This window comes from Perca fluviatilis, chromosome 19, assembly GCF_010015445.1.
Source record: "Perca fluviatilis chromosome 19, GENO_Pfluv_1.0, whole genome shotgun sequence".
Classification (NCBI taxonomy): Eukaryota; Metazoa; Chordata; class Actinopteri; order Perciformes; family Percidae; genus Perca; species Perca fluviatilis.
This window is the reverse complement of record NC_053130.1, coordinates 30,775,126-30,792,449: the sequence shown is the minus strand read 5'-3', so window position 1 is coordinate 30,792,449 and position 17,324 is coordinate 30,775,126. Positions and strand designations below refer to the sequence as shown.

The following is a 17,324-nucleotide window of genomic DNA, read 5'->3' as shown; positions in this document are numbered from 1 at the left end:
GCAGAAGTTAAGTAGGCTGCCATGGCTGGCTGTAGAAACACAGAACATCGGCGAGCACTGGGGACACAGCAGACAGGACATCCGTATGACTAACAGGCAAATAAGGTTGGAAATCAGCAAAGTCTTCCTCCAGGGTGACTGTGCTAGCTCTCTTGTGACATTTTTAGGCCAATCACTGGGCTCGTCACAGTGGGTTTGCAAGATGCACTGTGATGTCTTGTGGATTCCAATAACACTGAAGTAATGTGTCGGCCTTATACTGATACACACAAACACCAAGTAATTCACTCATGGCGGAACAATGAGCTCATGCTGCATGGGCAATAGACATGGGAACAAAGTATTGCAAGCTGGACATCAAAAAACAACACTGTTCTCTACTCTACCTTTCACTTCACTGGTCTCACAAACAAATCCAAATTCTTTTGCAGCAGTCCATGTCTGCATAAGGCTTTTTGAATGCCATATATTTGGTTTTGAGGATACAAATATGCTGTATTTTTCTGCAGAATTGTTTCAGAATTGAAATGCTAAAATGTCTGCAAATGGGTACATTTGAGTTTGATTAATGATACAACAATGCCTTTTTAAAATTTTAACTGGTCATTATATACATGTTTTTGTTCCATTAAGGAAAGACTTTGTAACTTTTGTAAGAACACATATAGGGCTCTATCTTGCACTCAGCGCAATTGCCTTTGTACACCGACGCATGTATCATTCCTATTTTGCACCCGACGCACAGCGGACTTTTCCCTCCACAGACGCACGTCGGTAAATTAGGGAATGTATTTGCGTTCCCGGGGGCGGTTCAGCGAGGCGTGTTCCGGCGCAAACGTTACTTTGTGCTATTCTGCAGTTTCAGAAAACAATTCCGCCACTGACCAGGAAAAACCTGGTCTAAAGTCAGTGGCGCTAGTCTAAAGTCAGTAGCGCGTTATTCAGATGCTATTTTAGGGGCATGCTTGGCCATAATGTAGCGTGTAGCACGCGCGCATACACTTCTCTCATCTACAGCAGTTCCCATTTTTGAAAACCATACATAATTACAAAGGAAAATATTACTGAAAATGCGCTTCATGTGTTTGGATAGATCAGGAGGCACTTACAGTCCTCAAAAAGTCGCAGCATTCTTTGTGGCTTGTTGTGTTTTACACATTTCCATGAATCATGGATGTGTTGATGACATAAATGAGGAAATATTAGTGGACTTAAGGAGACGTGATGTTGAACTACGGTGGGATTGGACACTCCGGCGGAATCTGGTCCGGGAGTAATGCGCGATGCGCTCCTGATGGAGCGGGTGGACGGAGATGGAGTGGGGGGAAGAGGAAGGGGCACAACAGGTGCAGGTGGTGCGTTTGGAGGCCCACGCTCCATTGCTGCAGCAATCCTCTCCAGACTTGAGGAGATGCGCCTGAGTGGCCGCAGCAACATCGCCACCCGGTCAAGACGGGCAATTATTACTTTGCCGCATCTCGCATCGGCAGCTCCCGCTGGCGTGCGCCAGGCAAATCCGCCGTCATAATAGCAATCCGCCATGGAACAAACGCCCTGCTCTTAAAGGGAATGTGAGATGACGCTCTGATTGGTTTATTGCACGTTACGCCCAAACCACACCTAGCTACTTCAGACCAACCCATTTTAGATTTGCGTCGGGCGCAAGAGTCATTTATCCCGCCAGTATAATAGCAACAGCGCCCGAGATCCGCCCACAAAGCTACTTGTGTTTTGCGTTTCATACTTGCGTTTCAGATCGTTAAAATAGGGCCCATAAAGTTTTCCTATCACAAAAGAGAAGTTGAATTGACTTGCAATTAAACAAACCTTTGCTTGGTTCAATACACTGAACGTGTTTGCTGTTACAACTTCACTTGGTCTGGTATGAGCAGAGGCTTACGGTGGCTAACATAAGCTAACGTGAGTGAATGTTAGACATTGCTGCGTAACTAGTCTCGCATTGCCAGACCTTTCTCCACAGCGCCGCAGAGGAGGGTGTGGCTACACAGCTTTCCAGGATAGGAGAAAAACATGCTCTGGTTTATTGGCATTTCTTTAAACCAATCACAATCGTCATGGGCGGCGCCGTACGGAGCAACGGTGCCACTGCAAAATAGTCTTAGGAAGGAACTTGTTTTGGTGGAACGTGTACGTTCAAAGGTTGTTTTAGTCGTGCAACAGAAAACTCAAATTGGACAGATAGTCTAGCTAGCTGTCTGGATTTACCCTGCAGAGATCTGAGGAGCAGTTAACCATAGTCCTCGTAAATCCACCGGAGTTTAAAATTCCAACACAAAAGAATCAGAAGGTAACGGACATCCGGCTGAAAAGAGTGACATCGGGCGGATTTTCCGGGAGCACAGAAACAATCCCAGAAGTGGAACGTCGTGGATATAGACTACTGCGTAACTGACATTTCAGTCAGTTTGCTGGCTTTATGACTTATATTATTTATTTGTTACTCACATTTTTTAACATGTCAATGGTTTTACTGGCAGGAGGGTGGAGCTGGGGACGATGGCGGGTTTCAAAAAACCTAGATGGCGATGGCCAAATTGCCAAACTTTTTTTTTTCTTTAAAAATTGCCAAACTTGAGGCTTCAAAGTGGCGGTCCAAAAATAGGTGACGTCAATGATGCTACGTCCATTTTTACTATCTGTGATTTAATCCACTTAAATCTTACTGCATCCCTCATATTACAGTATTAACGCTGACCATATCCAGTTTCAAAAAGTACAGTACGATGATGTAACTACAATGAGAAGCATGCAGACGCAAAGCTTTCTTTCCTATAAGTGCTCAAGAAAAAACGTCAAACCAACAAATACTCTCGTGCCAACACATACACATATAGCTCAGGGTTACTGTAGCCCGCCCTCTCCTCTTCTTTCTCCATCTGCACCAAACTGCTTAAAGTGATAATGAGTTGTTTTTAATAATTGATTTGCATATAAAAGCCAAGCCGTCTGTGTGGGTGGCAGAAACAGATCCTAGATCACAGTCTGGCTGCTGGCAACGCTTCAGAGAAAACCAGAGAAAACTGAGAGAGAGAGAAAAGAGAGAGAGTGAGTGAGAGAGAGAGAGAGCGAGAGAGGAAGGAGGTGTGAGGAAGAAAGAAAAGGACAAACTGAGAAACAAAAAGAAAAAGAGAATAACGAAAACAAAAAGAGAGACAATGAGAGGAAGAAACAGAGATGAAACAAAGATGTGCCAGAGAAAGACTGCTGTCAACAAGACATTTTGCATTACTGTAACAAAATGGTTGTGTTTTTTCATATTCCTGCAACTTAAAAGAAAAAACGCTGTTCCGTTTGTGTACTGTCCCCTCAGTTTGTAGCCTTGCTATTGAGTAGAGTGTGTGCCTGGATAGAAATTTCTACCAGTTGGCTTTACATTGCATTGTTCATGTCATTTCACAAACTGTGTGTGTGTGTGTGTGTGTGTGTGTGTGTGTGTGTGTGTGTGTGTGTGTGTGTGTGTGTTTGTAAAACTTTGATACCATACATCGTAAGGGTGTCACGAAAAAAAAAAAAAAATGGAATCGTCGATACTGCCACGCCCCCATGTCACGTCCGGTCGGCTTGTCAAGCGGAAAAAAACACACGTGTTGAAGTGCTGCGAGTCAGTCAACCTCCTGTAACTTAGCTAGAGCCAGTCAAAAGATAGAATGGCAACTGCAGATGCAGGAGACCCATCGACAGAACTTGAGCCTCCTCCTCTTTCACTGAAGTGTGTGAAAGTGTGGAAGTATTTTGGATTTCCAGTGAATTATGTTGACAACGTTCGCGTTGTCGACAAAAAAGCCACAGTTTCCAAACTCTATGTGCGTGTACCATATTCTGTGTGTTAACATTGTACATTAACCTAGCAGCTAGCGGATATTCCTTCTGTTTATAGCTTTATCCCAACAATGCACGTTTTGTAGCCTAAACAGAGCAACTTATATTGGTTATATCAGAGAGAGCAAAAAGTTAGCGGACTGCCAAGTCGTCCTGTTTGCTATCTGTCTGCTCAGCTGCTGTGCTGGCTCGATGGGGTTTTAAGCCCCCAACTACACTGCAACCATTGTCTTCAACCATAACCATTGCCTAATCATAGACAGTATATAAACTGGACCAACAGATCCCGTTGCTCTGGACGGAGACAAGTGAAGGATATTAGAAGCACTTTTCCGGTGATGGCGGAGCGTTACTGCACAGCCTCCAACTGAGAGAGACGACGTAAATGTGACGTGAGCAACCTGTCTGAAAGTTGTAAGTCTGGTAACTGTGCCAAGAGAAATCTCAATCATTCCGAATCTTGCAGAGACGGAGAGCGTAGGTATATGTAAGGAGATAACATGGGCACAGGCTAATTATTGCTAACTAAAATGCTAGTTAACATTAGTAATTAAACCTAAACAGCTCATGTAAGTTAAACTGCCTGCGAGCTTCTCTTGTAGTATACGGTAATTCCTCTTCTATGCGACAGTAAGTCGCTTGGTTATGACACAATCGTTAGCCTATTTTTTACAAAAACGTCTGCTACGGAGCCATAACGTGAGGTACAAGGTAAAGGAGCCTTTTATACATTGTCGTGTTTCTTTAGAAATAAACAATGAACAAATAGAGTCTTTAAACGTTTCAGATGTAAAGTTATTCGCTGTCAAAGTGACGTCAAAATGAATGGCAGTCAATGGAATGCTAACGGGAGGTGATCGTTTTGTAGCATCAAAATGGCGCCATAGGAGGTTCGAGTTCTGAAGCAAAGCTTACCCCCTTGTGCCTAATCCTAGTGCCTTACAGGCTGCCTGTAGAGCAAGGAAGCCCCAAACGTCGTCTTCCAGGCAGCGCTGCGTTTGGGGCTTCAAACACCAAACTCCGTGTGCTGAGCCTCAAGATTGTCGGTAAACTTTTATTTTTTTATTTTTACTTCCAACTGACTGAAGATATGTTATTGTTACATTATGTTGTTAATAAATGTTTTAAATTTGACAATGTAATGTGGTATATTGCGAACAAAGGTCAGATATTATATTACATACAAGTCTAGTCTAAAAATGGTATAGCAACCTGTGCTTTAAAAAATAAAAGTAAAAATCGAGAATCAAATCGTGACCTTAGAATCGAGGATTTGGAGAATCGTGACACCCCTAATACATCGGGGCACAATGATTAATAGCTTAAAAATCACAATCGCAAGTTGAAAGAGAATCATTGATTGTGCTGAGTGATTATGACTTAAATCACAACAGCAGATATTTATATAAACACATTGTTAACAATGTCTTTAGCTTTAAAGGTTAAAGCTTAAAGCTCCATTTTGTAATTTTTTGAGTTGATTCTTAGCAAAAAAAAACTTTGTTCTTTCACAAATATGTGCTCATTCATGTGTAATTACTTCCACCAACAAATCAAAGTATTCTCGTATGCGTAGAATCTGCCATACCAAATCATTCAGAATGAAATAATTCTAGAGATGAACCGATTATAATATAATGTATCGTAAATAAATAAATGTTCTTCCTTAAAATACAGGGGGCTTAAGTATAGACACCCCTATGTTAAATTCCCATAGAGGCAGGTAGATTTTTATTTTTAAAGGCCAGTTATTTCATGGATCCAGGATACTATGCATCCTGTTCTTATGGCCGGGACACATCAGGCCGATTATCGGCCGTTGGACAGTCTGGTGGGGTCAGTGACTCAAATCTGTTCGGTGTGTCCCGTGCCGTCGTCCGTCTGGGGGGCTGTCGGCGTTCATTTTGGCCGACCTGACATGTTCGGTCGGCGGCAGGGAAGTCAGGACTCACCCGGAAATGACGAGCGGAATGAGGTGACTAGAGTCTCTCAAAATCTGATGAAAATCTTTTAAAATGACCTTTGTTGAGCTGAAATGAAGACAGATTCAGAAACTGCATGGCCTATTTCTCGCTTAAAATGTTTTCAGAAACACATTTCAGTGAACTATTTTAGTACAATATGAGATCGTATTCTGAACGGCCGCCATGACAGTCTCGCTCTGAATTTCCGGAGAAAACAAACCCATGTGACGCGTTCGTCCAATCAGCTGCCGGTTTTCATTTCTTGGGCAACATTACAGATTAGCGCCGCCTGCTGTTATAGAGATGTATTACGTCTCGTCTCCTCTCGTCTTTTTGGTCTGTTCTGTGGCAGTTTTTTGGACCTCGGGGACGCGACTGATCAATCAACGGGGTTTTCTGTCAACGGTCGCCCGTCGACTATATGTGTCTACACCATTAGAAGATCAGGCGGAGCCCGGTGCGCAGAGAGAGAGAGAGGGAGAGAGGGAGGGAGAGAGAGAGAGAGAGAGAGAGAGGGAGATTGAGAGAGAGAGAGACAGATGCGCTCATAAAAGTTAAAACATTTAGAGACCAACAACCCCGTTAACATGAAATATATAGGCTAGAAATGGGAGGGAATTGCATATCCGCTTGTTGAGCCGTGTGTCGCCAATGCGCACATCGGTTTTAATTATGTTTTTAGGGCCCGAGCGCCGACAGCGACAGCGGCGAAGGCCCTATTGAAACTGAAGGAATTATTGTTTCTTTCTTTCTTTCTTTCTTTCTATTATTATTTTCCTGTCAAATGAATTGCCTTTTTGAGGGGCTTAATATATTCAAAAACTCACCAAATTTGGCGGTCGCATCAAGTCTGGTGAAAATTTACGTATTTTAAGGATTTCGGGAATAGGCGCACAAAAATGGCTCGCTAGCGCCCCCTAGAAAGTTAAGAAAATTTAGCCCTTGCAGTGCGTTTAACGTAGACTCACGAAACTTGGTACACATATGTAACATGTCAAGATGTACAAAAAACTTCATTAGAGCCATACCCTAAACCCAACAGGAAGTCCGCCATTTTGAATTAAATGTTCGAAATTAGTGCGATTTTGGCCATTTCCACATGTCGTACTTTAACGAACTCCTCCTAGAGATTTCATCCGATCAACTTCAAACTCGGTCTGTGCCATCTTAAGATGTTAAAGATGAAAAGTTGTTAAAAGAAAAACTTTCGTCATAGGGCGTAGCGTGCGCGGGCAGCCATTTGTTGTGTTCGCTTCGCAGAAACAGGAAGTGGGTGTAACTTCGAGTGTACGTTGTCCGATTACCTCGAAACTTTTCAGGATTCATAAGAGTCCAACCCTGAGGACAAATAAAGGCCGATATTAACTTAAAGTCATAGCGCCCTGGTGGCAACAGGAAGTAGGCCTAAAAGTCCAAGGTGCTATACTTTAACGAACTCCTCTCTAAAGATTTCATCCGATGGACTTCAAACTTGGTCTGTACCATCCCAACACCTTAACGATGAAAAGTTATTAAAAGAAAAACTTTCGCTAGACGGTATGTGCCGTGGCGCCATTTTGAGTGTTTAGCGATGAACAAAGAAGTTGTTGTAACTTCAGTGTGCGTTGTCGTTATCTGCCGAAATTTCTCACGATGGACAAGGGTCCAGGCCTGACGACACCTACAGGCCAAAATTGACTTTTGGTCATAGCGCCCCGCCGCGCGAAATGCGCCTTATATGACAAACATCATCCGATTTACATGAAACTTAGAATGTGTGGTCTACATGTGATACTGAGCCGCCTCCTATAATATGACTACGCCCACTTACTCAGGCCACGCCCCCTTTCATAACATTTGAACCGTTTAAGGTAGAGTCTTGTGTGAGGTATCAATGAACTCAGCAGAGACTTCCTTATTCATTGGTGATGGTTTGGCCCGCCCCCTATGTTGAAGCCACGCCCTTTTTAATAAATGCTGACCCATCTAAGGTAGAGTCTTGTGTGAGGTATCATTGAACTCAGCAGAGACTTCCTTCTTCATTGGTGATGGTTTGACCCGCCCCCTATGCATTAGCCACGCCCCTTTTCACAGCTAATGAACCATATGACGTAGAGTCTTGTGTGAGCTATCGTTGAACTCGGCGGGGAGTTCCCTTTTCACTGTTGACGAGTTGCGGCGTCTGAGTGCGAATGCACGGTCGCAAGAAGCGGCGTCCGCCGGTAACCCCGACGCGCGCAGAGGCGCGAGGGCCCGTCCATCGCTGCTCGCAGCTTTAATTATATATTTTGTTTGCTCTCACGATTGCTTCCACTGCCAAGGTTGCAACTGATCATATAATAGGCTAAAGCAGTTTATGGAAAGCACAAGTGTAATTATGGTCAGATATTGTGCCTGACTGATGGGGAAGTGATATTGATAAGCCATGTGATTTAGGCCTACGCATCTAGGCTACAGCGTCCGCTATTTTTTTTTGCCAGCTTTTTTTCCTGTTTTAGGAAGCAGCGACTGTATTGCGGTTGTTCGGTTAGGTGAAGCTGGGTAACTGAAAGAAATCCAGCATGTTGATCTTGCTTCGTAGTAGCCTATAGGCTGCCAATCTCACAGAATTCTGTGAAATGAACACGGCCCCTTAACTCAAAAACTGTGGCAGTTTCACAGATTCGCCGAAAATTCTGTGACGGGCCCACGGATGCGATGCATGTAGGTCAATGACATCATCATCCGTGGTCTACGCACAGATTCCCTGATCACAGCACGTTTATTTCTGTACAGAGAAGAAGAAGATTTATTTATTTATATTAGGACAATGCACATTAATGAACATTTCTGTAAATGCGCCAGTGTTAGCCAGTCGGCATAACTGGCTGTATACAGCTTTGCTATTATTGGTATTTTTAGCCCAATAACCACTGTTTTAATCAACATTTATTCACCAGATCTTATCATGGTTTAATTGTATTTCTTTTAATGTTATTATTTCGGTCTATTTCGGCCAGGGAAGCGGGATTGCTTTGTTGTTTTGATATTTTTTAAACTATAATACTACATCTAGCAACATATATGTAGATATTATCATAGTATGCATTTCTTTATTTTAATAATATTATTTTGGTCTTATTACTGGTGAAATATTACAGTATGCTGTAAGACAGAACAGATATGTTCAGAGTTGGGCGCATGCAAAGCCGATTTCCCACAATGCAATGCCGGCATTCATTTCAGAGAATCAGACAACGATCAGCGGGTCTTTAACGCCAGCATCGCTTCAATATACATATATATAATCAGTGGTTTTGTCACCAGCAACAACACGTTGCTCAGCTTTGTTCCAGTAAGTTATGCACCGTAATAACGTTTAAAAAAATCCGCGTGTATATATCTATGGTCCTGGTAGGCTTAAATTGACTTAACAGCGCCACCTGCTGTTGTGGAGTGCAAATTACAGGACATTTGATAGAAAATTTCCCTGCATTTGTGTGTGGATCTGAGGGCATTTGTGTGTGGCTCAGCAAGGCGGAAAATTAGTGCCAAAAGTCACGTGACAGTTTTTCGTACTTGAAGGATTTTTTTTTTGTACTTGAAAGATTTTTTTTTGTACTTGAAAGATTTTAGTTTGTACTTGCAGGATATTTTTTGTCATTGAAGAAATACGTTTCTTTGTATGTGTAAAACATACTGTATTTTTTTGATAGGTAGGTTTCTTATTTGCAGAACAAAATGCATTAGTTTGTGAATGATGTTTTGTATTTGCAAACCACACTGAGTTTGTTTCATTGGGCGTGAGTAAAACACGTTTTGTGTGTGTGAGGTTTTGGCATGATTCTAACTCCATAGACAACACTTTACGCCATATTACAAATCATAGACGATATCTAGTCTCATAATCACGATATCGATATAATATCGATATATACACCTCACTTTCCTACGTTAATATCTCCTCTGTGCAATAGGCTTATACAGTAGATCTTGTTTAACACTAAGAAGAAATCCAGCCATGTGTCAGTTCAAACATTGAACTGAGCTTAGTTTGAACAGTGTGGTGAGGAGGCCTATATATGGAGTTACACTATAACTTGCACTCCACAAGTAAGGTACAATGTTGCCATGGCGGAACGATTAAAAAGATGGGAGAAACTAATGATAGGCTGGACAAAAATTGTCTTTCACTATTTATGCCATGAGCACATTGTCCATGACAGACTAGATCCTTTTGATATTTATATTTTACCTTTATCTGATAGGACAAGGAAAGGGGAGAGAGAGAGGGGGAATGACATGCAAAGGGCCGCAGGCCGCAGCCTCTGTACATGGGGCGCACGCTCTACCAGGTGAGCTACCCAGGACATTGACATTTTTGATGACACTGACAGTTTCGATTTCGGCGAAGAAGAATGCAAAAACTGGTAGATAAGATGGTACGAAACATGTCGGAGTTACACTGAGTTGTAAAGCCTTAACAAAACATTGAAATAGATTATTGAACGAGGTATATGAGAAATAATTTGTATTGAAATTATATTAATTATAATGTGTACATAATAGTCCTGTCTATGTATTAAGCCTTGTTGTTCTTGTTCTTAGCTGTTATGTCTATTTCTATTTAAAGTGATGGTTCGGAGTAATTTCACCCTAGCGTCCTTTGCACCATGACCTCAAGGCAACACCCCCCCAGAAGCTTTTTTCACCTGGGTCGAACATTGGGAGAGTTAGCATAGAGTAGCGTTACAGCTGAATAGCTTAGCGCAGGGGCTATTGGATCCACTGATGTATCTCGGAAATGACCCCACTAATAATGCCCGAAATGATACCAAACTTCTACACTAGTACAAATAGTTTATTTACTCATAAAACGATGGATTGGAAAGTTTGTAAGTACACCAGAAGTGTATGTAAATAACACTTGCCTTTTGGCTTCTCGTCTCTGCTGCTGCTGCTGCTACCTAACAGTAAGAGTGCTTAGGGACGTCTACAAATTACAACACCAAAAAGAGATGCAACAAAAATATTTATAATTTAACTTTTTTTTAAGTAAGTGCTGTAGTATAACTAGCACGAGACAAGTTATAATTGAGGTAAGTTTGGAAACATTACCTTATTTAATCATTAAATTAATAAATATTTTTGTTGCATCTCTTTTCGGTGTTGTTGTAGACGTACTAAGACTCCCTAACTGCCGGCAGCAGCAGCAACAACAACAGTAGGGAGCAGAAGCCAGCAGACAAGGTATTATTTACACTTCTAATACCGCACAAACTTTCCAATCCATCGTTTTAATGATAACGCTACATTTGTACTAGTGTAGAAGTTTGGTATCATTTCGTCATTATTATGGGTCATTTACGAGATACATCACTGATCCATTCGCCCCCGCGCCTAAGCTATTCAGCGATAATGCTGCTACTCTACCGCTAACTTCTCAATCGACGTCAAATAGCTTCTGGGGTGGGTGTTGTGTCGAGGTACTTGGTGCAAAGTACTCAGGGTGAAAATCCATCACTTTAAGTTCATTAAGAGTAATGAAAAACCAGTCAAATTACTTGTATGTGCAAACATACTTGGCCCATGAAGCTGGCTCTGATTGGAAAAGTAAAAGTTAGTTTATCACCACTTGTTGCCAGTATCGTTCCATTGTGTAACCTTGGATGGGCTACTGCCACTTACACACCGCACATCTTAAAGGAGAACTATTATATAGCATTTTCAGGATAAAACTTGCATTTTGTGTTTGTACTAGAACATGCTTACATGCTTTAATGTAAAAAAACAATTTTTCTCATACTTCCCATGGCTGCTGCACCTGTATGTGAAACTCTTCAGGAGCGCCTGTCTTTTTAATCCCTCCTCCCGAAAAAACCCTGTGGGCTCTGATTGGCCAGCGTGTTTCCTGGAATCTCCGGTGCACTCCAGTTTTGTTTCACTAGTAGCAGCTGGAGCTACTGCAACGGAGTATATAGCAGGACTTTGTACCGTGAAAAATCCCCAATAAAGACTTTTTATTTTTCAAATATTACACATGGACATGTCCCAGCAGAAAAGTGACCGGAAGTTGGGGACAGCTATGTCACCTTACATGACAATGGAACGAAGCACCACTTTCTACTGTCAATAATCACAGATAAAGGCTTCTGAACCAAACACTACCCAATCATGCTTCAGCAGTAATGTGACTCGGAATTGGGGAGAATTTAACAACATTGGCAGCCCAGATGACACTGTACTGCCGTTAGCCATGTAGCTACTATAGTTAGCAGTAGACACTAACCGAATAGAGCAGCACCTTCTACAGTCAAAAATAAGATAAAGATAAAGCCTTTTAAACAAAATACTACATAAACAGAAAATGTTTCAGGAGTAATGTGACTTGGAATTGGGGAGAATTTAACAACACTGGCAGCCAAGATGACATATTTTACTGCCGTTAGCATATGGCTACATGCAACAATGTTAACACTGCAGTAGCTTAAAAAAAACACTTCAGATAACCAATCATAGAAGGCCAGCTTAGAGTTGCGTAACACTTAGCCATGAGTAGAAAAAAACTGTTGAAACCGGAGCATTCAGAACAGTTGGAATTCTGAACGTTTTAGCTCATGGGGATTTCTCTAAAATACGTTTACCTCATTTTTTGTTTTGGACACGTTTAAGATGAAAATTCAACATTATAACATTGTAGATATTACGGAAAAGCATAATATGTCCACTTTAAACTCCCACATTATTATTACGCAGTAGGCCAATTACTAATTTATGGATTTTTATTGGGATTAGTCAAAGAAAAGATGGTGTTGAAAGTGAAGTATGTCATCATTGTATTGCAGCAATCATTATTTGTAATATACAGTCTGAGAGCAGAACACTGATTGTTATGATGCACACTTGAAATGGGGATTGCGGCTTGGACCGCTTGATTGTGTTGGTAAAGACTATAAGTATTTTCTTTGTATTTTCATCCAGTACAGCCAGGACCTCTGAGTCAAATTGCTAGGGAGTGTAATGTTTTTGAGAATAGGGGCCCTATCTTGCACTCAGCGCTATTGCCTTTGTACACCGACGCATGTATCATTCCTATTTTGCACCCAACGCACAGCGGACTTTTCCCTCCACAGACGCACGTCGGTAAATTAAGGAATGTATTTGCGCTCCCGGGGGCGGTTCAGCAAAAAGAAAACAATTCCGCCACTGACCAGGAAAAACCTGGTCTAAAGTCAGTGGCGCTAGTCTAAAGTCAGTAGCGCCTTATTCAGATGCTATTTTAGGGGCGCATGCTTGGCCTAGTAGCGTGTGCACATACACTTATTTTCTCTCATCTACATGGACGCAGCAGTTCCCATTTTTGCAAACCATACATAATTACAAAGAAAAATATTACTGAAAATGCGCTTCAGGTGTTTGGATAGGTCAGGAGCACTTTACAGTACAGTCCTCAAAAAGTCGCAGCATTCTTTGTGGCTTGTTGTGTTTTACACATTTCCATGAATCATGGATGTATTGATGACATAATTGAGGAAATATTAGAGGACTTAAGGAGACGTGATGTTGAACTACGGCGGGATTGGACACTGGACGGAGATGGAGTGGGGGGAGGAGGAAGGGGCACAACAGGAGGAAGTGGTGCGTTTGGAGGCCCACGCTCCATGGCTGCAGCAATCCTCTCCATAGGCTACTGTGGAGATGCGCCCGAGAGGAGCAGCAACATCGCCACCCGGTCAAGACGGGCATTTATTACTTTGCCGCATCCCGGACAGCTCCCGCTGGCGTGCGCCAGGCAAATCCGCTGTTATAATAACAATCCGCCACGGAACAAGCGCGCCTGCTCTTAAAGGGAATGTGAGATGACGCTCTGATTGGTTATTTTCACGTTTACCACACCTAGCTACTTCAGACCAACCCATTTTAGATTTGCGTTGGGCGCAAGAGTCATTTATCCCGCCGGTATAATAGCAACAGCGCCCGAGATCCGCCCACAAAGCTACTTGCGTTTCACGTTTGATACTTGCGTTTCAGATAGTTAAAATAGGGCCCTAGGAGTGTCATTTTTTGGGGGGAACACAGGAGTTTATACATGAACCCACACACACACACACACACACACAAACACAAACACACACACACACACACACACACTAGGGCTGTGCTCGATTGAAGAAATTCTTAGTCGATTAACACTCATTCAATTATATCGACTAATCGATTAGTTGATCGACAGATCTGTAAATCTGAGTTTCTCCGCAAAGAGTCATGCAAAAAGCACCACTTTAAATCTTGTGTTTACCAGAGATGTGCTCGTACGTTTCTTGGAAATAAGTCATTCAGCATGAAAAAAGCATAAAACATGACTAATCGACTAAAGAAATCTAAGTTGACTAAGACCAAAACGACCGATTAGTCGACTAATAAACTAAGAGGGAGCAGCCCTAACACACACACACACACACACACACATATACCCACACACACACACACACTAGGGGTGGAACGGTTCATGTATTCGTATTGAACCAAAACGGTACGGGCGTCACAGTTTGGTGCATGAATTTACATGGAGAATACACGGTATAAAAATAAATAAAAAATTTTAATTAAAAATTAATAAATGTAATGCTGAACTAATGTAATGCAGAACCACTGTTAGATACGCGGGTTCTTCAGGGAAACCTAAACTGTAGCCACGCCTTAGCTCTGAAGCTCTTATTGGTGCGCCGTATGTAGCCAAGCTCCGCCTATTTATGCAGTTTTAGCGAGTCAGCGATAGCAGCACTAAGGACGAGTATGGCGAGTGGTGGTGACCCACAAGCGTTAGAGGACCCGCTTTAAGATTGCAAGTTTGGGAGAACTTAATTAATCAGGTAATTCAGTTCGTCTTTGCAGAGAACAGAGATGCTGTATTTTAGTTTTATAGCTGATTGTCTTATTTTGTTTACAAGTTACAGATGGAGTCTGGAGATTATGTGGGGTACTTATTGTTTACAATGTTATTATAGAGGAAGATTGTCAGCTATAGTCTTACTTTACATACTTCAGGCTGTTGCAGCTAACTCAGGGGAGAGACTGTATGACACTAGGTGGTACAGCCTGAGACATAAACAATAAAAAAAATTGGCTTCTGCATTTTTGTTTTGCTTTTCCCTCCATTGTACCGAACCGTGATGTCTGAACCGAGGTATGAACCGAACCGTGACTTCTGTGTACCGTTCCACCCCTAACACACACACAGTGGCCCTAACGCACATTTTGTTAAGTGGGAAACACACACTTCACACAGATAATCTCTCTAGAAACAAGACATCCACCCACTCACCCACACACCTACACAATCACATCCTTTCTCTCCCATTATCCACACAGAAGAAGGTTCAGTTTTGACACTGACACACAAACTCATACACAGACATCTCTCCTTACTGATAAAGAACTTTATCACAAGATAACTGTATTTTTGAAAGGTTATTCTCGACAGTGTGCACTAACTCTTGGTATCAGATCCTATGAAACTGTGTTATTTGTGCTGAAATCGGGATTTCACTGCCTTTCCACACGTGCAAGCTGAGAAAACATCCTCAGAGTGATAGATACAGTATAAGCGCAGAGAAAGGTCAGCGACTGTAAAAATACAAACTTTACAGGCTTGATGAGTGAAAGATACTGGAAGCCAACCATGAGGCTTTGGCAAAGATGAGTCAGCGCTGGAACCCATTCAAATGTCTTATGTAAGAAAAGGCTAGAAAGTAGAACATTTGAGTTTTTAACACAACAGCAGCCAAAACCGCACACACTCTTTGATGCAGTTTCAAGCCTTTTAGCATTTATTTTCAACTTCTCGCCAAAAGGCAAGAGATGGGAGATGTAATGTAATAATGTAATTCATATTTTATCATAAATATGAAGTCTCCTGAAATAAAAAAAAACTTGTATATGCAGATATATCACCTGTTTTTTAGATGTTTTTAAAAAAAAAAACATACGGAAGCGTAGTGTTGCCACTGCAGAAAAAGTAAAACGTATCAGTATCACGTTATTACGTGAAAAGTTTATTGTAATAACAAGATGTTTTCAAAGCTATAACAAGATATTTTTAATGTTATTACAACATACAAACATATCAAGATAACTTGATAAGTTTGTATGTGGATATAAATATATTTATATCTATATTTTATATTTATAAAACAAGACAATGTTCTTGTTATTACTAGGGATGCACTGATACCACTTTTTTTAAGATCAAGTACAGGTACTTGCCGATACTGAGTACTCTGGGGTCCAAGGGTATTTTCAGACAAACAGATGATTTTGGCCTTCTCTGATAATGTTATCAATTAGAACAAAGCAGTATTTTCAAAGTTCCATGTCTTTTTTCTATTCAAAGCTTAGTGCCTGGGTCTGGTCCTCGGGCTAGTGTCAATAAAATAAATCATATAATTCCTAATATCAAAATACTGAGTGAAGTTTAGAAAGAATGAAGAACGCAAAGTCCGATGACGTTATTCACGTGCATATGAAGTACCCATGTGGATTTACTGATCCACAGGAGAGGATGGTTTGTTTACGCCAGCAGCTGAGTTGACAAGATTTTGACCAAATTTAAAGACTCGTGGCAAACTATAACAGTTTGTGAAAAAAAATCGCTATTTACAGAGTAGCACTGTGGTTGTTAAAACAGTGCTGTGTAGAAACCGCATACAGACAGAGCAGATTGAGAAATGGCTTTCTTCACGTTTATGCCCGATAAGCTGATGAGAGACATTGGGCTTACACCGCTACTTCAAATATCAGTGGTGAAGTTTACGGGCAACAGGCTGCTGATGTGCTTTTTCACAAAGCAGCTTTGGATACATGGTTTCTGTGATGTGGTGACAGCTGGGAATAACTCTGCTCCAGTATACTGAGAAGACTTCGAAACCCAGTATTATTAACGACGTCAAGTGCAATCATGCATTGGGCAAGAGCCTAGTTATTTTTTTACAGCCAAAAATCTCCAAATGGCTGGCATTTCTCCTCTTCTGCCACCTATACCTGCTTGACGGAGAAGTTAATGTCACATTGCTATGAGGTGGTATCGGGTGTGTTAGTATCGGAGTCATTTTATGACTACAAGTACGAGTACATGCGCACGGCATCGGACGGATACCCGATACTGGCATCGGTATTGGTGCATCAGTAGTTATTACAATATAGTATTTAACACGTTATAACGTAAAAAGTTTCACGTTATATCGCTACATCTTTATATACGGTCTATGATCGCATGTATGTGACTAATTAACGTTATTGGCCCTACGGCTGACGCTAACGTTAATTAGTTACATTGCAACAGTGTTTACAGGTGTGTCAACTGCAGCGGCTGTGCAAGAATGAAACAAGATGAATGAGGACAGAAACGTCAACATAAATATTCCCAAAGAAGTCCCATTCATCGTCTCACTTCACCATCGTCAGAAATGTTCAGTTTAATGTGAATTATAACGGCCACGAGAGCAGCCTTGATAGCCTGATAGCTCACTTAACAACGCCTCAGCTAATAATGTGTCAACCCGC

At 41.6% G+C, this 17,324-nt stretch overlaps 1 protein-coding gene across 2 annotated transcripts in view; it reads right to left on the bottom strand.

Moving 5' to 3' along the window:
- LOC120548109 (stromal membrane-associated protein 1-like) overlaps positions 1-17,324 on the bottom strand; it is a 293,451-nt gene that overhangs the window by 212,574 nt on the left and 63,553 nt on the right. The gene's annotated exons all lie outside the window — the stretch shown is intronic.